This window comes from Rhipicephalus microplus, chromosome 8 (assembly GCF_043290135.1).
Source record: "Rhipicephalus microplus isolate Deutch F79 chromosome 8, USDA_Rmic, whole genome shotgun sequence".
NCBI lineage: Eukaryota > Metazoa > Arthropoda > Arachnida > Ixodida > Ixodidae > Rhipicephalus > Rhipicephalus microplus.
This window is the reverse complement of record NC_134707.1, coordinates 126,333,946-126,355,368: the sequence shown is the minus strand read 5'-3', so window position 1 is coordinate 126,355,368 and position 21,423 is coordinate 126,333,946. Positions and strand designations below refer to the sequence as shown.

The 21,423-nt window shown below is 53.2% G+C and overlaps 2 non-coding genes across 2 annotated transcripts; both read right to left on the bottom strand.

The window, feature by feature from the left end:
* Positions 1–4,288: 4,288 nt before the first annotated feature.
* Positions 4,289–4,362, bottom strand: TRNAN-GUU (transfer RNA asparagine (anticodon GUU)). Its single transcript has one exon. It is a non-coding gene; the product is annotated as a tRNA-Asn (tRNA).
* An 11,315-nt stretch (positions 4,363–15,677) lies between these two features.
* TRNAN-GUU (transfer RNA asparagine (anticodon GUU)) lies at positions 15,678–15,751 on the bottom strand. The gene has a single exon. It is a non-coding gene; the product is annotated as a tRNA-Asn (tRNA).
* Between the last annotated feature and the right edge of the window lie 5,672 nt (positions 15,752–21,423).

Sequence of the window (21,423 nt, the reverse complement as noted above, 5' to 3'; positions counted from 1 at the left end):
TTCTCCATAGCTATCAGCGCAATAAAAAGCGACACACCGCCCCGGGTGGGCTCAAACCTCCAACCTTTCGGTTAACAGCCGAACGCACTAGCCCATTGCGCCACGGAGAAAGTCGTGAGGCACTCTCACCAACGTCAGATTATTTCTCCAAGGCTATCTGCGCAAAGAAAAAAAGCGACACACCACTCCAGGGAGGGCTCGAACCTCCAGCCCTTCGGTTAACAGCCGATCACGCTAGCCAATTGCGCCACGGAGAAAGTCGTTAGGCACTCTCACCACCGCAAGATTATTTCTCCAAGGCTATCAGCGCAAAGAAAAAAAAGACGACACAACGCTCCCGGGAGGGCTCGAACCTCCAACCTTTTGTTTAAGGGCCGAACGCGCTAGCCATTTGTGCCACGGAGATTGTCGTGCTCCACTCTCACCACCGTCAGAACAATTCTCAAAAGCTATCAGCGCAAAGAAAAAAAGCGACACACCACTTCCGGGAGGGCTCGAACCTACAACCTTTCGGTTAACAGCCGATCGCGCTAGCTAACTGCGCCACGGAGACAGTCGTGTTGCACTCTCACCACCATCATAACATTTCTCCAAAGCTATCAGCTCAAAGAAAAAAAGCGACACACCACTCCAGGGAGGGCTCGAGCCTCCAGCCTTTAGGTTACCAGCCGATCACGCTAGCCAATTTCGCCACGGAGACAGTCGTGCTGCACTCTCAACACCTGCAGAAAATTTCTTCAAAGCTATCAACGCAAAGAAGAAAAAAGCGACACACCGCTCCCGGGAGGGCTCGAACCTCAAACCTTTCGGTTAACAGCCGAACGCGCTAGTCAGTTGCACCACGGAGACAGTAGCGCAGCACTCTCACCACAATCAGAACATTTCTCCAAAGCTATCCGCGCAAAAAAAAGCGACAGACCGCCCCCAGCTGGGCTCAAACCTCCAGCCTATCGGTTAACAGCCGAACGGGCTAGGCAATTGCGCCACGGAGACAGTAGTGCAGCACTCTCACTACCTTCAGAACATTTCTCCAAAGCTATCAGCACAAAGAAAAAAAAGCGACACACCGCCCCCGGGAGGGCTTGAACCTCCATACTTTCCGTTAACAGCCGATCGCGCTAGCCAATTGCGCCACGGAGAAAGTCGTAAGGCACTCTCACCACCGTCAGAACATTTCTCCAAAGCTATCAGCGCAAAAAAAGCCACACACCGTTCCCGGGTGGGCTCAAACCTCCAAACTTGCGGTAAACAGCCGAACGCTCTAGCCCTGTGCGCCACGGAGACAGTCGTGCTCCACTCTCATCACCGTCAGAACATTCCTCCATAGCTATCAGCGCAAAAAAAAAGCGACACGCCGCCCCCGGGTGGGCTCAAACCTCCAATCTTTCGGTTAACAGCCGAACGCGCTAGTCAGTTGCGCCACGGACACAGTCGTGCTCCACTCTCACCACCGTCAGAACATTTCTCCAAACCTATCAGCGCAAAGAAGAAAAAAAGCGTCACCCCGCTCCCGGGAGAGCTCCAACCTCCAACCTTTCGGTTAACAGCCGATTGAACTAGCTAATTGCGCCACGGAGACAGTCGTGCTGCACTCTCACCACCGTCAGAACATTTCTCCAAAGCTATCAGCTCAACGAAGAAAAAAGCGACAAACCACTTCGGGAGTGCTCGAACCTCCAGCCTATCGGTAAACAGCCGAACACGCTAGCCAATTGCGCCACGGAGACAGTAGTGCAGCACTCTCACCTCCGTCAGAACATTTCTCCATAGCTATCAGCGCAAAAAAAAGCGACACACCGCCCCGGGTGGGCTCAAACCTCCAACCTTTCGGTTAACAGCCGAACGCACTAGCCCATTGCGCCACGGAGAAAGTCGTGAGGCACTCTCACCAACGTCAGATTATTTCTCCAAGGCTATCTGCGCAAAGAAAAAAAGCGACACACCACTCCAGGGAGGGCTCGAACCTCCAGCCCTTCGGTTAACAGCCGATCACGCTAGCCAATTGCGCCACGGAGAAAGTCGTTAGGCACTCTCACCACCGCAAGATTATTTCTCCAAGGCTATCAGCGCAAAGAAAAAAAAGACGACACAACGCTCCCGGGAGGGCTCGAACCTCCAACCTTTTGTTTAAGGGCCGAACGCGCTAGCCATTTGTGCCACGGAGATTGTCGTGCTCCACTCTCACCACCGTCAGAACAATTCTCAAAAGCTATCAGCGCAAAGAAAAAAAGCGACACACCACTTCCGGGAGGGCTCGAACCTACAACCTTTCGGTTAACAGCCGATCGCGCTAGCTAACTGCGCCACGGAGACAGTCGTGTTGCACTCTCACCACCATCATAACATTTCTCCAAAGCTATCAGCTCAAAGAAAAAAAGCGACACACCACTCCAGGGAGGGCTCGAGCCTCCAGCCTTTAGGTTACCAGCCGATCACGCTAGCCAATTTCGCCACGGAGACAGTCGTGCTGCACTCTCAACACCTGCAGAAAATTTCTTCAAAGCTATCAGCGCAAAGAAGAAAAAAGCGACACACCGCTCCCGGGAGGGCTCGAACCTCACACCTTTCGGTTAACAGCCGAACGCGCTAGTCAGTTGCACCACGGAGACAGTAGTGCAGCACTCTCACCACAATCAGAACATTTCTCCAAAGCTATCCGCGCAAAAAAAAGCGACAGACCGCCCCCAGCTGGGCTCAAACCTCCAGCCTATCGGTTAACAGCCGAACGGGCTAGGCAATTGCGCCACGGAGACAGTAGTGCAGCACTCTCACTACCTTCAGAACATTTCTCCAAAGCTATCAGCACAAAGAAAAAAAAGCGACACACCGCCCCCGGGAGGGCTTGAACCTCCATACTTTCCGTTAACAGCCGATCGCGCTAGCCAATTGCGCCACGGAGAAAGTCGTAAGGCACTCTCACCACCGTCAGAACATTTCTCCAAAGCTATCAGCGCAAAAAAAGCCACACACCGTTCCCGGGTGGGCTCAAACCTCCAAACTTGCGGTAAACAGCCGAACGCTCTAGCCCTGTGCGCCACGGAGACAGTCGTGCTCCACTCTCATCACCGTCAGAACATTCCTCCATAGCTATCAGCGCAAAAAAAGCGACACGCCGCCCCCGGGTGGGCTCAAACCTCCAATCTTTCGGTTAACAGCCGAACGCGCTAGTCAGTTGCGCCACGGACACAGTAGTGCCGCACTCTCACCACCGTCAGAACTATTCTCCAAAGCTATCAGCGCGAAAAAGCGACACACCCTTCCCTGGTGGGCTCAAACTTCCAAAGTTGCGGTTAACAGCCGAACGCGCTAGTCAATTTTGCCACTAAGACAGTACTGCTCCACTCTCACCACCGTCAGAATATTTCTCAAAGGCTATCAGCGCAAAGAAAAAAAAAGGCGGCACACCACTCCCGGGAGGGCTCGAACCTCCATCCTTTTGGTTAAGGGCTGAACGCGCTAGCCAATTGCGCCACGGAGATTGTCTCACTCCACTCTCACCTCCGTCAGAACATTTCTCCAAAGTTATCAGCGCAAAGAAACAAAATACGACACACCACTCTCACGAGGGCTCGAACCTCCAAAACTTCAAATAACAGCCGAACGCGCTAGCCAATTGCGCCACGGAGACAGTCGTGCTGCACTCTCACCACCATCAGAACATTTTTTCAAAGCTATCAGCGCAAAGAAGAAAAAAGCGACACACCGCTCCCGGGAGGGCTCGAACCTCAAACCTTTCTGTTAACATCCGAACGCGCTAGTCAGTTACGCCACGGAGACAGTAGTGCAGCACTCTCACCACTGTCAGAACACTTCTCCAAAGCTAACAGCGCGAAAAAAAGCGACAAACCACCCCGGGTCAGCTCAAACCTCCAAACTTGCAGTTAAAAGCCGAACGCGCTAGCCCATTGCTCCAAGGTGGCACGTGCTCCACTCTCACCTCCGTCAGAACATTTCTCCATAGCTATCAGCGCAAAATAAAAAAGCGACACACCGCCCCGGGTGGGCTCAAACCTCCAACCTTTCGGTTAACAGCCAAACGCACTAGCCCATTGCGCCACGGAGACAGTCGTGCTCCACCCTCACCACCGTCAGAACATTTCTCCAAACATATCAGCGCAAAGAAGAAAAAAGCGACACCCCGCTCCCGGGAGGGCTCCAACCTCCAACTTTTCGGTTAACAGCCGATTGCACTAGCTAATTGCACCACGGAGACAATCGTGCGGCACTCTCACCACCGTCAGAACATTTCTCCAAAGCTATCAGCTCAAAAAAGAAAAAAGCGACAAACCGCTCCCGGGAGGGCTCGAACCTCCAGCCTATCGGTTAACAGCCGAACGCGCTACCCAATTGCGCCACGGAGACAGTAGTGCAGCACTCTCACCTCCGTCAGAACATTTCTCCAAAACTATCGGCACGAAGAAAAAAAAAGTGACACACCGCTCCCGGGAGGGCTCGAACCTCCAGCCTTTAGGTTAACAGCCGATCACGCTAGCCAATTGCGCCACGGAGAAAGTCGTGAGGCACTCTCACGACCGTCAGATTATTTCTCCAAGGCTATCAGCGCAAAGAAAAAAAAGACGACACAACGCTCCCGGGAGGGCTCGAACCTCCAACCTTTTGTTTAAGGGCCGAACGCGCTAGCCATTTGTGCCACGGAGATTGTCGTGCTTCACTCTCACCACCGTCAGAACAATTCTCAAAAGCTATCAGCGCAAAGAAAAAAAGCGACACACCACTTCCGGGAGGGCTCGAACCTACAACCTTTCGGTTAAGAGCCGATCGCACTAGCTAACTGCGCAACGGAGACAGTCGTGTTGCACTCTCACCACCATCAGAACGTTTCTCCAAAGCTATCAGCTCAAAGAACAAAAAAGCGGCAAACCGCTCCCGGGAGGGCTCGAACCTCCATCTTTTTGGTTAGCGGCCGAACGCGCTAGCCAATTGCGCCACGGAGACAGCCGTGCTCCACTCTCACCTCCGTCTGAACAATTTTCCAAAGCTATCAGCCCAAAGCAAGAAAATGCGACACACTGCTCCCGCGAGGGCGCGAACCTCCGAAATTTCGGTGAACAGCCGAACGCGCTAGCCAATTGCGCCACGGAGACAGTCGTGCTCCACTCTCACCACCGTCAGAACAATTCTCAAAAGCTATCAGCGCAAAGAAAAAAAGCGACACACCACTCCAGGGAGGGCTCTAACCTCCTGCCTTTCGGTTAACAGCCGATCACGCTAGCCAATTGCGCCACGGAGACAGTCGTGCTGCACTCTGAACACCTGCAGAAAATTTCTTCAAAGCTATCAGCGCAAAGAAGAAAAAAGCGACACACCGCTCCCGGGAGGGCTCGAACCTCAAACCTTTCGGTTAACAGCCGAACGCGCTAGTCAGTTGCACCACGGAGACAGTAGCGCAGCACTCTCACCACCATAAGAACATCTCTCCAAAGCTATCAGCGCAAAAAAAAAGCAACAGACCGCCCCCGGCTGGGCTCAAACCTCCAGCCTATCGGTTAACAGCCGAACGGGCTAGGCAATTGCGCCACGGAGACAGTAGTGCAGCACTCTCCCCTCTGTCAGAACATTTCTCCAAAGCTATCAGCGCAAAAAAAGCCACACACCGTTCCCGGGTGGGCTCAAACCTCCAAACTTGCGGTTAACAGCCGAACGCGCTAGCCCTGTGCGCCACGGAGACAGTCGTGCTCCACTCTCATCACCGTCAGAACATTCCTCCATAGCTATCAGCGCAAAAAAAAGCGACACGCCGCCTCCGGGTGGGCTCAAACCTCCAATCTTTCGGTTAACAGCCGAACGCGCTAGTCAGTTGCGCCACGGACACAGTAGTGCCGCACTCTCACCACCGTCAGAACTATTCTCCAAAGCTATCAGCGCAAAAAAGCGACACACCCTTCCCTGGTGGGCTATAACTTCCAAAGTTGCGGTTAACAGCCGAACGCGCTAGTCAATTTTGCCACTAAGACAGTACTGCTCCACTCTCACCACCGTCAGAATATATCTCAAAGGCTATCAGCGCAAAGAAAAAAAAAGGCGACACACCACTCCCGGGAGGGCTCGAACCTCCATCCTTTTGGTTAAGGGCTGAACGCGCTAGCCAATTGCGCCACGGAGATTGTCTCACTCCACTCTCACCTCCGTCAGAACATTTCTCCAAAGTTATCAGCGCAAAGAAACAAAATACGACACACCACTCCCACGAGGGCTCGAACCTCCAAAATTTCAAATAACAGCCGAACGCGCTAGCCAATTGCGCCACGGAGACAGTCGTGCTGCACTCTCACCACCATCAGAACATTTTTTCAAAGCTATCAGCGCAAAGAAGAAAAAAGCGACACACCGCTCCCTGGAGGGCTCGAACCTCAAACCTTTCTGTTAACATCCGAACGCGCTAGTCAGTTGCGCCACGGAGACAGTAGTGCAGCACTCTCACCACTGTCAGATTACTTCTCCAAAGCTATCAGCGCGAAAAAAAGCGACAAACCACCCCGGGTCAGCTCAAACCTCCAAACTTGCAGTTAAAAGCCGAACGCGCTAGCCCATTGCTCCAAGGTGGCACGTGCTCCACTCCCACCTCCGTCAGAACATTTATCCATAGCTATCAGCGCAAAATAAAAAAGCGACACACCGCCCCGGGTGGGCTCAAACCTCCAACCTTTCGGTTAACAGCCAAACGCACTAGCCCATTGCGCCACGGAGACAGTCGTGCTCCACCCTCACCACCGTCAGAACATTTCTCCAAACATATCAGCGCAAAGAAGAAAAAAGCGACACCCCGCTCCCGGGAGGGCTCCAACCTCCAACTTTTCGGTTAACAGCCGATTGCACTAGCTAATTGCACCACGGAGACAGTCGTGCGGCACTCTCACCACCGTCAGAACATTTCTCCAAAGCTATCAGCTCAAAAAAGAAAAAAGCGACAAACCGCTCCCGGGAGGGCTCGAACCTCTAGCCTATCGGTTAACAGCCGAACGCGCTACCCAATTGCGCCACGGAGACAATAGTGCAGCACTCTCACCTCCGTCAGAACATTTCTCCAAAACTATCGGCACGAAGAAAAAAAAAGTGACACACCGCTCCCGGAGGGCTCGAACCTCCAGCCTTTAGGTTAACAGCCGATCACGCTAGCCAATTGCGCCACGGAGAAAGTCGTGAGGCACTCTCACGACCGTCAGATTATTTCTCCAAGGCTATCAGCGCAAAGAAAAAAAAGACGACACAACGCTCCCGGGAGGGCTCGAACCTCCAACCTTTTGTTTAAGGGCCGAACGCGCTAGCCATTTGTGCCACGGAGATTGTCGTGCTTCACTCTCACCACCGTCAGAACAATTCTCAAAAGCTATCAGCGCAAAGAAAAAAAGCGACACACCACTTCCGGGAGGGCTCGAACCTACAACCTTTCGGTTAAGAGCCGATCGCGCTAGCTAACTGCGCCACGGAGACAGTCGTGTTCCACTCTCACCACCATCAGAACGTTTCTCCAAAGCTATCAGCTCAAAGAACAAAAAAGCGGCAAACCGCTCCCGGGAGGGCTCGAACCTCCATCTTTTTGGTTAGCGGCCGAACGCGCTAGCCAATTGCGCCACGGAGACAGCCGTGCGCCACTCTCACCTCCGTCAGAACAATTTTCCAAAGCTATCAGCCCAAAGCAAGAAAATGCGACACACTGCTCCCGCGAGGGCGCGAACCTCCGAAATTTCGGTGAACAGCCGAACGCGCTAGCCAATTGCGCCACGGAGACAGTCGTGCTCCACTCTCACCACCGTCAGAACAATTCTCAAAAGCTATCAGCGCAAAGAAAAAAAGCGACACACCACTCCAGGGAGGGCTCTAACCTCCTGCCTTTCGGTTAACAGCCGATCACGCTAGCCAATTGCGCCACGGAGACAGTCGTGCTGCACTCTGAACACCTGCAGAAAATTTCTTCAAAGCTATCAGCGCAAAGAAGAAAAAAGCGACACACCGCTCCCGGGAGGGCTCGAACCTCAAACCTTTCGGTTAACAGCCGAACGCGCTAGTCAGTTGCACCACGGAGACAGTGGCGCAGCACTCTCACCACCATAAGAACATTTCTCCAAAGCTATCAGCGCAAAAAAAAAAAGCAACAGACCGCCCCCGGCTGGGCTCAAACCTCCAGCCTATCGGTTAACAGCCGAACGGGCTAGGCAATTGCGCCACGGAGACAGTAGTGCAGCACTCTCCCCTCTGTCAGAACATTTCTCCAAAGCTATCAGCGCAAAAAAAGCCACACACCGTTCCCGGGTGGGCTCAAACCTCCAAACTTGCGGTTAACAGCCGAACGCGCTAGCCCTGTGCGCCACGGAGACAGTCGTGCTCCACTCTCATCACCGTCAGAACATTCCTCCATAGCTATCAGCGAAAAGAAAAAAGCGACATGCCGCCCCCGGGTGGGCTCAAACCTCCAATCTCGCGGTTAATAGCCGAACGCGCTAGTCAGTTGCGCCACGGAGACAGTAGCGCAGCACTCTCACCACCTTCAGAACTATTCTCCAAAGCTATCAGCGCAAAAAAAGCGACACACCATTCCCTGGTGGGCTCAAACTTCCAAAGTTGCGGTTAACAGCCGAACGCACTAGCCCATTGCGCCACGGAGACAGTCGTGCTCCACTCTCACAACCATCAGAACAATTCTCCAAACCTATCAGCGCAAAGAAGAAAAAAGCGACACCCCGCTCCCTAGAGGGCTCCAACTTCCAACCTTTCGGTTAACAGCCGATTGAACTAGCTAATTGCGCCACGGAGACAGTCGTGCTGCACTCTCACCACCGTCAGAACATTTCTACAAAGCTATCGGCGCGAAGAAAAAAAAAGTGACACACTGCTCCCGAGAGGGCTCGAACCTCCAACCTTTCCGTTAACAGCCGATCGCGCTAGCCAATTGCGCCACGGAGAAAGTCGTAAGGCGCTCGAACCTCAAAGCTTTCGGTTAACAGCCGAACGCGCTGGTGAGTTGCGCCATGGAGACAGTAGTGCAACACTCTCACCACCGTCAGAACATTTCTCCAAAGCTATGAGCGCAAAAAAGCCACACACCACCCCCGGGTGGGCTCAAACCTCCAAACATGCGGTTAACAGCCGAACGCGCTAGCCCATTGCGCCACGGAGACAGTCGTGCTCCACTCTCATCACCGCCAGAACATTCCTCCATAGCTATCAGCGCACAGAAAAAAAGCGACACACCGCCCCCACGTGGGCTAAAACCTCCAACCTTTCGGTTAACAGCCAAACGCGCTAGTCAGTTGCGCCACAGAGACAGCAGTGCAGCACTCTGACCACCGTCAGAACATTTCTCCAAAGCTATCAGCGCAAAAAAAGCGACACACCACCCCCGGGTGGGCTCAAACTTCCAAACTTGTGGTTAACAGCCGAACGCACTAGCCCATTGCGCCACGGAGACAGTCGTGCTCCACTCTCACCACCGTCAGAACATTTCTCCAAACCTATCAGCGCAAAGAAGAAAAAAGCGACACCCCGCTCCCGGGAGGGCTCCAACCTCCAACCTTTCGGGTAACAGCCGAACGCGCTAGTCAATTTTGCCACGAAGACAGTACTGCTCCACTCTCACCACCTTCAGAACATTTCTCCAAATCTATCAGCACAAAGAAAAAAAAGCGACACACCGCCCCCGGGTGGGCTCGAACCTCCAACCTTTCGGTTAACAGCCGAACGCGCTAGTCAGTTTCTCCACGGACACAGTAGTGCAGCACTCTCACCACCGTCAGAACATTTCTCCAAAGCTATCAGCGCAAAAAAAGCGACACACCGCCCCCGGGTGGGCTCAAACCTTCAAACTTGCGCTTAACAGCTGATTGCGCTAGCCAATTGCGCCACGGAGACAGTTGTGCAGCACTCTCACCACTGTGAGAACATTTCTCCAAACCTATCAGCGCAAAAAAGAAAAAAGCAATACACCGCTCCCGGGAGGGCTCGAACCTCCAACCTTTCGGTTAACAGCCGAACGCGCTAGTCAGTTGCGCCACAGAGACAGTAGTGCAGCACTCTCACCACCGTCAGAACATTTCTCCAAACCTATCAGGGCAAAAAGGAAGAAAAAAACGACACACTGCTCCCGGGAGGGCTCGAACATCCAACCTTTCGGGTAACATCCGAACGCGCTAGTCAGTTGCGCCACGGAGACTGTAGTGCAGCACTCTCACCACCGTCAGAACATTTTTCCAAGGCTATCAGCGCAAAAAAAAGCGAAACACCATCCCCGGATGGGCTCAAACCTCCAAACTTGCGGTTAACCGCCAAATGCTCTAGCCAATTGCGCCACGGAGACAGTCGTGCTCCAATCTCACCACCATCAGAACATTTTCCCAATGCTATCAGCGAAAAGAAAAAAAGCGACACACCGCTCCCGGGACGGCTCAAACCTCCAACTTTTCGGTTAACAGCCAAACGCGCTAGGCTATTGCGCCACTGGACAGTCGTGCTGCACTCTCACCACCGTCAGAACATTTCTCCAAACCTATCAGCGCAAAGAAGAAAAAAAGCGACACCCCGCTCCCGGGAGGGCTCCAACCTCCAACCTTTCGGTTAACAGCCGATTGAACTAGCTAATTGCGCCACGGAGACAGACGTGCTGCACTCTCACCACCGTCAGAACATTTCTCCAAAGCTATCAGCTGAACGAAGAAAAAAGCGACAAACCACTTCGGGAGTGCCCGAACCTCCAGCCTATCGGTTAACAGCCGAACACGCTAGCCAATTGCGCCACGGAGACAGTAGTGCAGCACTCTCACCTCCATCAGAACATTTCTCCATAGCTATCAGCGCAAAGAAAAAAAGCGACACACCGCCCAGGGTGGGCTCAAACCTCCAACCTTTCGGTTAACAGCCGAACGCACTAGCTCATTGCGCCACGGAAAAAGTCGTGAGGCACTCTCACCAACGTCAGATTATTTCTCCAAGGCTATCAGCAAAAATAAAAAAAGGCGACACACCGCTCCCGGGAGGGCTCGAACCTCCATCTTTTTGGTTAACGGCCGAATGCGCTAGCCAAATGCGCCACGGAGACCGCCGTGCTCGACTCTCACCTCCGTCAGAACATTTCTCCAAAGCTATCAGCGCAAAGAAACAAAATGCGACACACCGCTCCCGCGAGGGCTCGAACCTCCAAAATTTCGGTTAACAGCCGAACGCGCTAGCCAATTGCGCCACGGAGACAGTCGTGCTGCACTCTCAACACCATCAGAACATTTCTTCAAAGCTATCAGCGCAAAGAAAAAAAGCGACACACTGCCCCCGGGTGGGCTTAAACCTCCAACCTTTCGGTTAACAGCCGAAAGCGCTAGTCAGTTTCTCCACGGAGATAGTAGTGCAGCACTCTCACTACCGTCAGAACATTTCTCCAAAGCTATCAGCGCAAAAAAAGTGACACACCGCCCCCGGGTGGGCTGAAACCTCTAACCTTTCGGTTAACAGCCGAACGCGCTAGTCAGTTGCGCCACGGAGATAGTAGTGCTGCACTCTCACCACCGTCAGAACATTTCTCCAAAGCGATCAGCGCAAAGAAATAAAAGCGACAAACTGCTCTCGGTAGGGCTCGTACCTCCATCGTTTTGGTTAACGGTCGAACGTGCTAGCCAATTTCGTCAAGGAGACAGCCATGCTCCACTCTCACCTCCGTCAGAACAATTCTCAAAAGCTATCAGCACAAAGAAAAAAAGCGATACACCACTCCAGGGAGGGCTCGAACCTCCAACCTTTCGGTTAACAGCCGATCACGCTAGCCAATAGCGCCACGGAAAAAGTCATGAGGCACTCTCACCACCGTCAGATTATTCCTCCAAGGCTATCAGCGCAAAAAAAAGACGAGACACCGCTCCCGGGAGGGCTCGAACCTCCATCCTTTTGGTTAAGGGCCGAACGCGCTAGCCAATTGCGCCACGGAGATTGTCGTGCTGCTCTCTCACCACCGTCAGAACGATTCTCGAAAGCTATCAGCGCAAAGAAAAAAAGCGACACACCACTCCCGGGAGTGCTCGAACCTCCAACCTTTCGGTTAACAGCCGATCACGCTAGCCTATTGCGCCACGGAGAAAGTCGTGAGGCACTCTAACCACCGTCAGATTATTTCTCCAAGGCTATCAGCGCAAAGAAAAAAAAGACGACATACCGCTCCTGGGAGGGCTCGAACCTCCATCCTTTTGGTTAACGGCCGAACGCGCTAGCCAATTTCGCCACGGAGACAGCCGTGCTCCACTCTCATCTCCGTCAGAACATTTCTCCAAAGATATCAGCGCAAAGAAACAAAATACGACACACTGCTCCCGCGAGGGCTCAAACCTCCAAAATATCGATTAACAGCCGAACGCGCTAGCCAATTGTGCCACGGAGACAGTCTTGCTGCACTCTCACCACCGTCAGAACATTTCTCCAAAGCTATCAGCGCAAAGAAGAAAAAAGCGACACACCGCTCCCGGGAGGGCTCGAACCTCAAACCTTTCGGTTAACAGCTGAACGCGCTATTCAGTTGCGCCACGGAGACAGTAGTGCAGAACTCTCACCACCGTCACAACATTTCTCCAAAGCTATCAGCGCAAAAAAAAGCGACACACCGCCCCGGGTGGGCTCAAACCTCCAAACTTGCGCTTAACAGCCGAACGCGCTAGCCCATTGCGCCACGGTGACAGTCGTGCTCCACTCTCACCTCCGTCAGAACATTTCTCCATAGCTATCAGCGCAAAGAAAAAAAGCGACACACCGCCCCCGGGTGGGCTCAAACCTCCAACCTTTCTGTTAACAGCCGAACGCACAAGCCCATTGCGCCACGGGGACAGTCGTGCTCCACTCTCACCACCGTCAGAACATTTCTCCAAACTCATCAGCGCAAAGAAGGAAAAAAGCGATACCCCGCTCCCGGGAGGGCTCCAACCTCCAACATTTCGGTTAACAGCGGATTGCACTAGCTAATTGTGCCACGGAGCCAGTCGTGCTGCACTCTCACCACTGTCAGAACATTTCTCCAAAGCTATCAGCTCAAAGAAAAAAAAGCGACAAACCGCTCCTGGGAGGGCTCGAACCTCCAGCCTATCGGTTAACAGCCAAACGCGCTAGCCGATTGCGCCACGGAGACAGTAGTGCAGCACTCTCACCTCCATCAGTACGTTTCTACAAAGCTGTCAGCGAAAAAAAAGCGACACACCGCCCCCGTGTGAGCTCAAACTTCCAAACTTGCGGTTAACAGCCGAACGCACTAGCCCATTGCGCCACGGAGACAGTCATGCTCCACTCTCACCACCGTCAGAACATTTCTGCAAACCTATCAGCACAAAGAAGGAAAAAGCGACACCCCGCTACCGGGAGGGCTTCAACCTCCAACCTTTCGGGTAACAGCCGAACGCGCTAGTCAATTTTGCCACGAAGACAGAACTGCTCCACTCTCACCACCTCCAGAACATTTCTTCAAAGCTATCAGCACAAAGAAAAAAAAAGCGACACACCGCCCCCGGGAGGGCTCCAACCTCGAACCTTTCGGTTAACAGCCGAGTGAACTAGCTAATTGCGCCACGGAGACAGTCGTGCTGCACGCTCACCTCCGTCAGAACATTTCTCCAAAGTTATCAGCGCAAAGAAACAAAATACGACACACCACTCCCGCGAGGGCTCGAACCTCCAAAATTTCAATTAACAGCCGAACGCGCTAGCCCATTGCGCCACGATGACACGTGCTCCACTCTCACCTACGTCAGAACATTTCTCCATAGCTATCAGCGCTAAGAAAAAAAGCGACACACCGCCCCGGGTGGGCTCAAACCTTCAACCTTTCGGTTAACAGCCGAACGCACTAGCCCTTTGCGCCACGAAGACAGTCGTGCTCCACTCTCACCACCGTCAGAACATTTCTCCAAACCTATCAGCGCAAAGAAGAAAAAAAGCGACACCCCGCTCCCGGGAGAGCTCCAACCTCCAACCTTTCGGTTAACAGCCGATTGAACTAGCTAATTGCGCCACGGAGACAGTCGTGCTGCACTCTCACCACCGTCAGAACATTTCTCCAAAGCTATCAGCTCAACGAAGAAAAAAGCGACAAACCACTTCGGGAGTGCTCGAACCTCCAGCCTATCGGTAAACAGCCGAACACGCTAGCCAATTGCGCCACGGAGACAGTAGTGCAGCACTCTCACCTCCGTCAGAACATTTCTCCATAGCTATCAGCGCAAAAAAAAGCGACACACCGCCCCGGGTGGGCTCAAACCTCCAACCTTTCGGTTAACAGCCGAACGCACTAGCCCATTGCGCCACGGAGAAAGTCGTGAGGCACTCTCACCAACGTCAGATTATTTCTCCAAGGCTATCTGCGCAAAGAAAAAAAGCGACACACCACTCCAGGGAGGGCTCGAACCTCCAGCCTTTCGGTTAACAGCCGATCACGCTAGCCCATTGCGCCACGGAGACAGTCGTGCTCCACTCTCATCACCGTCAGAACATTCCTCCATAGCTATCAGCGCAAAAAAAGCGACACGCCGCCCCCGGGTGGGCTCAAACCTCCAATCTTTCGGTTAACAGCCGAACGCGCTAGTCAGTTGCGCCAAGGACACAGTAGTGCCGCACTCTCACCACCGTCAGAACTATTCTCCAAAGCTATCAGCGCGAAAAAGCGACACACCCTTCCCTGGTGGGCTCAAACTTCCAAAGTTGCGGTTAACAGCCGAACGCGCTAGTCAATTTTGCCACTAAGACAGTACTGCTCCACTCTCACCACCGTCAGAATATTTCTCAAAGGCTATCAGCGCAAAGAAAAAAAAAGGCGGCACACCACTCCCGGGAGGGCTCGAACCTCCATCCTTTTGGTTAAGGGCTGAACGCGCTAGCCAATTGCGCCACGGAGATTGTCTCACTCCACTCTCACCTCCGTCAGAACATTTCTCCAAAGTTATCAGCGCAAAGAAACAAAATACGACACACCACTCTCACGAGGGCTCGAACCTCCAAAACTTCAAATAACAGCCGAACGCGCTAGCCAATTGCGCCACGGAGACAGTCGTGCTGCACTCTCACCACCATCAGAACATTTTTTCAAAGCTATCAGCGCAAAGAAGAAAAAAGCGACACACCGCTCCCGGGAGGGCTCGAACCTCAAACCTTTCTGTTAACATCCGAACGCGCTAGTCAGTTACGCCACGGAGACAGTAGTGCAGCACTCTCACCACTGTCAGAACACTTCTCCAAAGCTAACAGCGCGAAAAAAAGCGACAAACCACCCCGGGTCAGCTCAAACCTCCAAACTTGCAGTTAAAAGCCGAACGCGCTAGCCCATTGCTCCAAGGTGGCACGTGCTCCACTCTCACCTCCGTCAGAACATTTCTCCATAGCTATCAGCGCAAAATAAAAAACCGACACACCGCCCCGGGTGGGCTCAAACCTCCAACCTTTCGGTTAACAGCCAAACGCACTAGCCCATTGCGCCACGGAGACAGTCGTGCTCCACCCTCACCACCGTCAGAACATTTCTCCAAACATATCAGCGCAAAGAAGAAAAAAGCGACACCCCGCTCCCGGGAGGGCTCCAACCTCCAACTTTTTGGTTAACAGCCGATTGCACTAGCTAATTGCACCACGGAGACAATCGTGCGGCACTCTCACCACCGTCAGAACATTTCTCCAAAGCTATCAGCTCAAAAAAGAAAAAAGCGACAAACCGCTCCCGGGAGGGCTCGAACCTCCAGCCTATCGGTTAACAGCCGAACGCGCTACCCAATTGCGCCACGGAGACAGTAGTGCAGCACTCTCACCTCCGTCAGAACATTTCTCCAAAACTATCGGCACGAAGAAAAAAAAAGTGACACACCGCTCCCGGGAGGGCTCGAACCTCCAGCCTTTAGGTTAACAGCCGATCACGCTAGCCAATTGCGCCACGGAGAAAGTCGTGAGGCACTCTCACGACCGTCAGATTATTTCTCCAAGGCTATCAGCGCAAAGAAAAAAAAGACGACACAACGCTCCCGGGAGGGCTCGAACCTCCAACCTTTTGTTTAAGGGCCGAACGCGCTAGCCATTTGTGCCACGGAGATTGTCGTGCTTCACTCTCACCACCGTCAGAACAATTCTCAAAAGCTATCAGCGCAAAGAAAAAAAGCGACACACCACTTCCGGGAGGGCTCGAACCTACAACCTTTCGGTTAAGAGCCGATCGCACTAGCTAACTGCGCAACGGAGACAGTCGTGTTGCACTCTCACCACCATCAGAACGTTTCTCCAAAGCTATCAGCTCAAAGAACAAAAAAGCGGCAAACCGCTCCCGGGAGGGCTCGAACCTCCATCTTTTTGGTTAGCGGCCGAACGCGCTAGCCAATTGCGCCACGGAGACAGCCGTGCTCCACTCTCACCTCCGTCTGAACAATTTTCCAAAGCTATCAGCCCAAAGCAAGAAAATGCGACACACTGCTCCCGCGAGGGCGCGAACCTCCAAAATTTCGGTGAACAGCCGAACGCGCTAGCCAATTGCGCCACGGAGACAGTCGTGCTCCACTCTCACCACCGTCAGAACAATTCTCAAAAGCTATCAGCGCAAAGAAAAAAAGCGACACACCACTCCAGGGAGGGCTCTAACCTCCTGCCTTTCGGTTAACAGCCGATCACGCTAGCCAATTGCGCCACGGAGACAGTCGTGCTGCACTCTGAACACCTGCAGAAAATTTCTTCAAAGCTATCAGCGCAAAGAAGAAAAAAGCGACACACCGCTCCCGGGAGGGCTCGAACCTCAAACCTTTCGGTTAACAGCCGAACGCGCTAGTCAGTTGCACCACGGAGACAGTAGCGCAGCACTCTCACCACCATAAGAACATCTCTCCAAAGCTATCAGCGCAAAAAAAAAAGCAACAGATCGCCCCCGGCTGGGCTCAAACCTCCAGCCTATTGGTTAACAGCCGAACGGGCTAGGCAATTGCGCCACGGAGACAGTAGTGCAGCACTCTCCCCTCTGTCAGAACATTTCTCCAAAGCTATCAGCGCAAAAAAAGCCACACACCGTTCCCGGGTGGGCTCAAACCTCCAAACTTGCGGTTAACAGCCGAACGCGCTAGCCCTGTGCGCCACGGAGACAGTCGTGCTCCACTCTCATCACCGTCAGAACATTCCTCCATAGCTATCAGCGCAAAAAAAAGCGACACGCCGCCTCCGGGTGGGCTCAAACCTCCAATCTTTCGGTTAACAGCCGAACGCGCTAGTCAGTTGCGCCACGGACACAGTAGTGCCGCACTCTCACCACCGTCAGAACTATTCTCCAAAGCTATCAGCGCAAAAAAGCGACACACCCTTCCCTGGTGGGCTCAAACTTCCAAAGTTGCGGTTAACAGCCGAACGCACTAGCCCATTGCGCCACGGAGACAGTCGTGCTCCACTCTCACAACCATCAGAACAATTCTCCAAACCTATCAGCGCAAAGAAGAAAAAAGCGACACCCCGCTCCCTAGAGGGCTCCAACCTCCAACCTTTCGGGTAACAGCCGAACGCGCTAGTCAATTTTGCAACTAAGACAGTACTGCTCCACTCTCACCACCTTCAGAACATTTCTCCAAAGCTATCAGCTCAAAGAAAAAAAAAGCGACACACCGCCCCCGGGAGGGCTCCAACTTCCAACCTTTCGGTTAACAGCCGATTGAACTAGCTAATTGCGCCACGGAGACAGTCGTGCTGCACTCTCACCACCGTCAGAACATTTCTACAAAGCTATCGGCGCGAAGAAAAAAAAAGTGACACACTGCTCCCGAGAGGGCTCGAACCTCCAACCTTTCCGTTAACAGCCGATCGCGCTAGCCAATTGCGCCACGGAGAAAGTCGTAAGGCGCTCGAACCTCAAAGCTTTCGGTTAACAGCCGAACGCGCTGGTGAGTTGCGCCATGGAGACAGTAGTGCAACACTCTCACCACCGTCAGAACATTTCTCCAAAGCTATGAGCGCAAAAAAGCCACACACCACCCCCGGGTGGGCTCAAACCTCCAAACATGCGGTTAACAGCCGAACGCGCTAGCCCATTGCGCCACGGAGACAGTCGTGCTCCACTCTCATCACCGCCAGAACATTCCTCCATAGCTATCAGCGCACAGAAAAAAAGCGACACACCGCCCCCACGTGGGCTAAAACCTCCAACCTTTCGGTTAACAGCCAAACGCGCTAGTCAGTTGCGCCACAGAGACAGCAGTGCAGCACTCTGACCACCGTCAGAACATTTCTCCAAAGCTATCAGCGCAAAAAAAGCGACACACCACCCCCGGGTGGGCTCAAACTTCCAAACTTGTGGTTAACAGCCGAACGCACTAGCCCATTGCGCCACGGAGACAGTCGTGCTCCACTCTCACCACCGTCAGAACATTTCTCCAAACCTATCAGCGCAAAGAAGAAAAAAGCGACACCCCGCTCCCGGGAGGGCTCCAACCTCCAACCTTTCGGGTAACAGCCGAACGCGCTAGTCAATTTTGCCACGAAGACAGTACTGCTCCACTCTCACCACCTTCAGAACATTTCTCCAAATCTATCAGCACAAAGAAAAAAAAGCGACACACCGCCCCCGGGTGGGCTCGAACCTCCAACCTTTCGGTTAACAGCCGAACGCGCTAGTCAGTTTCTCCACGGACACAGTAGTGCAGCACTCTCACCACCGTCAGAACATTTCTCCAAAGCTATCAGCGCAAAAAAAGCGACACACCGCCCCCGGGTGGGCTCAAACCTTCAAACTTGCGCTTAACAGCTGATTGCGCTAGCCAATTGCGCCACGGAGACAGTTGTGCAGCACTCTCACCACTGTGAGAACATTTCTCCAAACCTATCAGCGCAAAAAAGAAAAAAGCAATACACCGCTCCCGGGAGGGCTCGAACCTCCAACCTTTCGGTTAACAGCCGAACGCGCTAGTCAGTTGCGCCACAGAGACAGTAGTGCAGCACTCTCACCACCGTCAGAACATTTCTCCAAACCTATCAGGGCAAAAAGGAAGAAAAAAACGACACACTGCTCCCGGGAGGGCTCGAACATCCAACCTTTCGGGTAACAGCCGAACGCGCTAGTCAGTTGCGCCACGGAGACTGTAGTGCAGCACTCTCACCACCGTCAGAACATTTTTCCAAGGCTATCAGCGCAAAAAAAAGCGAAACACCATCCCCGGATGGGCTCAAACCTCCAAACTTGCGGTTAACCGCCAAATGCTCTAGCCAATTGCGCCACGGAGACAGTCGTGCTCCAATCTCACCACCATCAGAACATTTTCCCAATGCTATCAGCGAAAAGAAAAAAAGCGACACACCGCTCCCGGGACGGCTCAAACCTCCAACTTTTCGGTTAACAGCCAAACGCGCTAGGCTATTGCGCCACTGGACAGTCGTGCTGCACTCTCACCACCGTCAGAACATTTCTCGAAAGCTATCGGCGCGAAAAAAAAAGTGACACACCACTCCTGGAAGGGCTCGAACCTCCCACCTTTCGGTTAACAGCCGATCGCGCTAGCCAATTGCGCCACGGAGACAGCTGTGCTCCACTCTCACCTTCGTCAGAACAATTCTCAAAAGCTATCAGTGCAAAGAAGAAAAAAAGCGACAAACTGCTGCCGGGAGAGCTCGAACCTCCAATCTTTCGGGTAAAAGCCGATGGCGCTAGCCAATTGCGCCACGGACACAGCCGTTGTCCACTCTCACCACCGTCCAAACATTTCTCTAAAGCTATCAGCGCAAAAAAAGCGACACACCGCCCCCGGGTGGGCTCAAACCTCCAAACTCTCGGTTAAGAGCCGAATGGGCTAGTCCATTGCGCCACGGCGACAGTCGTGCTCCCCTCTCACCAGCGTCAGAACATTTCTCCATAGCTATCAGCGCAAAGAAAAAAAGCGACACAGCGCCCCCACTTGGCCTCAAACCTCCAACGTTTCGGTTAACAGCTGAATGCGCTAGTCATTTGCGCCACGGAGAGAGTAGTGCACCACTCTCACCTTCGTCAGAACATTTCTCCAAAGCTATCAGCGCAAAAAAAGCGACACACCGCCCCTGGGTGGGCTCAAACCTCCAACCTTTCGGCCAACAGCCGAACGCACTAGTCAGTTGCGCCACGGAGACAGTAGTACAGCACTCTCACCAACGTCAGAACTTTTCTCCAAAGCAATCAGCGCTAAAAAAGCGGCAGACCACCCCCGGGTGGGCTCAAACCTCCAAACTTGCGGTTAACAGCCGAACGCACTAGCCCGTTGGGCCACGGAGACAGTCGTGCTCCACTCCTACCACCGTCAGAACATTTCTGCAAACCTATCAGCGCAACGAAGAAAAAAGCGACACCCCGCTTCTGTAGGGCTCCAACCTCCAACCTTCCGGTTAACGGGCGAACGCGCAAGTCAGTTGCGCCACGGAGACAGTAGAGCACTCTCTCACCACCATCAAAACATTTCTCCAAAGCTATCAGCGCAAAAAAAGCGACACACCACCTTCGTGTGGGCTCAAACCTCCAACCTTTCGGTTAACAGCCGAACGCGCTAGCCCATTGCGCCACGGCGACAGTCGTGCTCCACTCTCACCACCGTCAGAACATTTCTGCAAAGCTATCAGCACAAAGAAAAAAAAAGCGACACACCGCCCCTGGGTGGGCTGGAGCCTCCAACCTTTCGGTTAAAAGCCGAATGCGCTAGCTGATTACGCCATGCAGACAGTAGTGCAGCACTCTCACCTCCGTCAGAACATTTCTCCAAAGCTATCGGCGCGAAGAAAAAAAAAGGGACACACCGCTCCCGAGAGGGCTCGAACCTCCATCTTTTTGGTTAACGGCCGAACGCGCTAGCTAATTTCGCCACGGAGACAGCCGTGCTCCACTCTCACCTCCGTCAGATCAATTCTCAAAAGGTATCAGCGCAAAGAAAAAAAGCGACACACCACTCCAGGGAGGGCTCGTACCTCCAACCTTTCGGTTAACAGCCGATCGCGCTAGCCAATTGCGCCACGGAGAAAGTTGTGAGGCACTCTCACCACCGTCTGATTATTTCTCCAAGGCTATCAGCGCAAAGAAAAAAAGCGACACAACACTCCCGGGAGGGCTCGAACCTCCAACCTTTCGGTTAACAGCCGATCGCGCTAGCCAATTGCGCCACGGAGAAAGTTGTGAGGCACTCTAACCACCGTCAGGATATTTCTCCAAGGCTATCAGCGCAAAGAAAAAAAAGGCGACATACCGCTCCCAGGAGGGTTAAAACCCTCATCCTTTTGGTTAACGGCCGAACGCGCAAGCCGATGGCGCCACGGAGACAGCCGTGCTCCACTCTCACCTCCGTCAGAACATTTCCCCAAAGCTATCAGTGCAAAGAAACAAAATGCGACACACTGCTCCCGCGAGGGCTCGAACCTCCAAAATTTCGGTTAACAGCCGAACGCGCTTCTCAGTTGCCCCACGGAGACAGTAGTGCAGCACTCTCACCACCG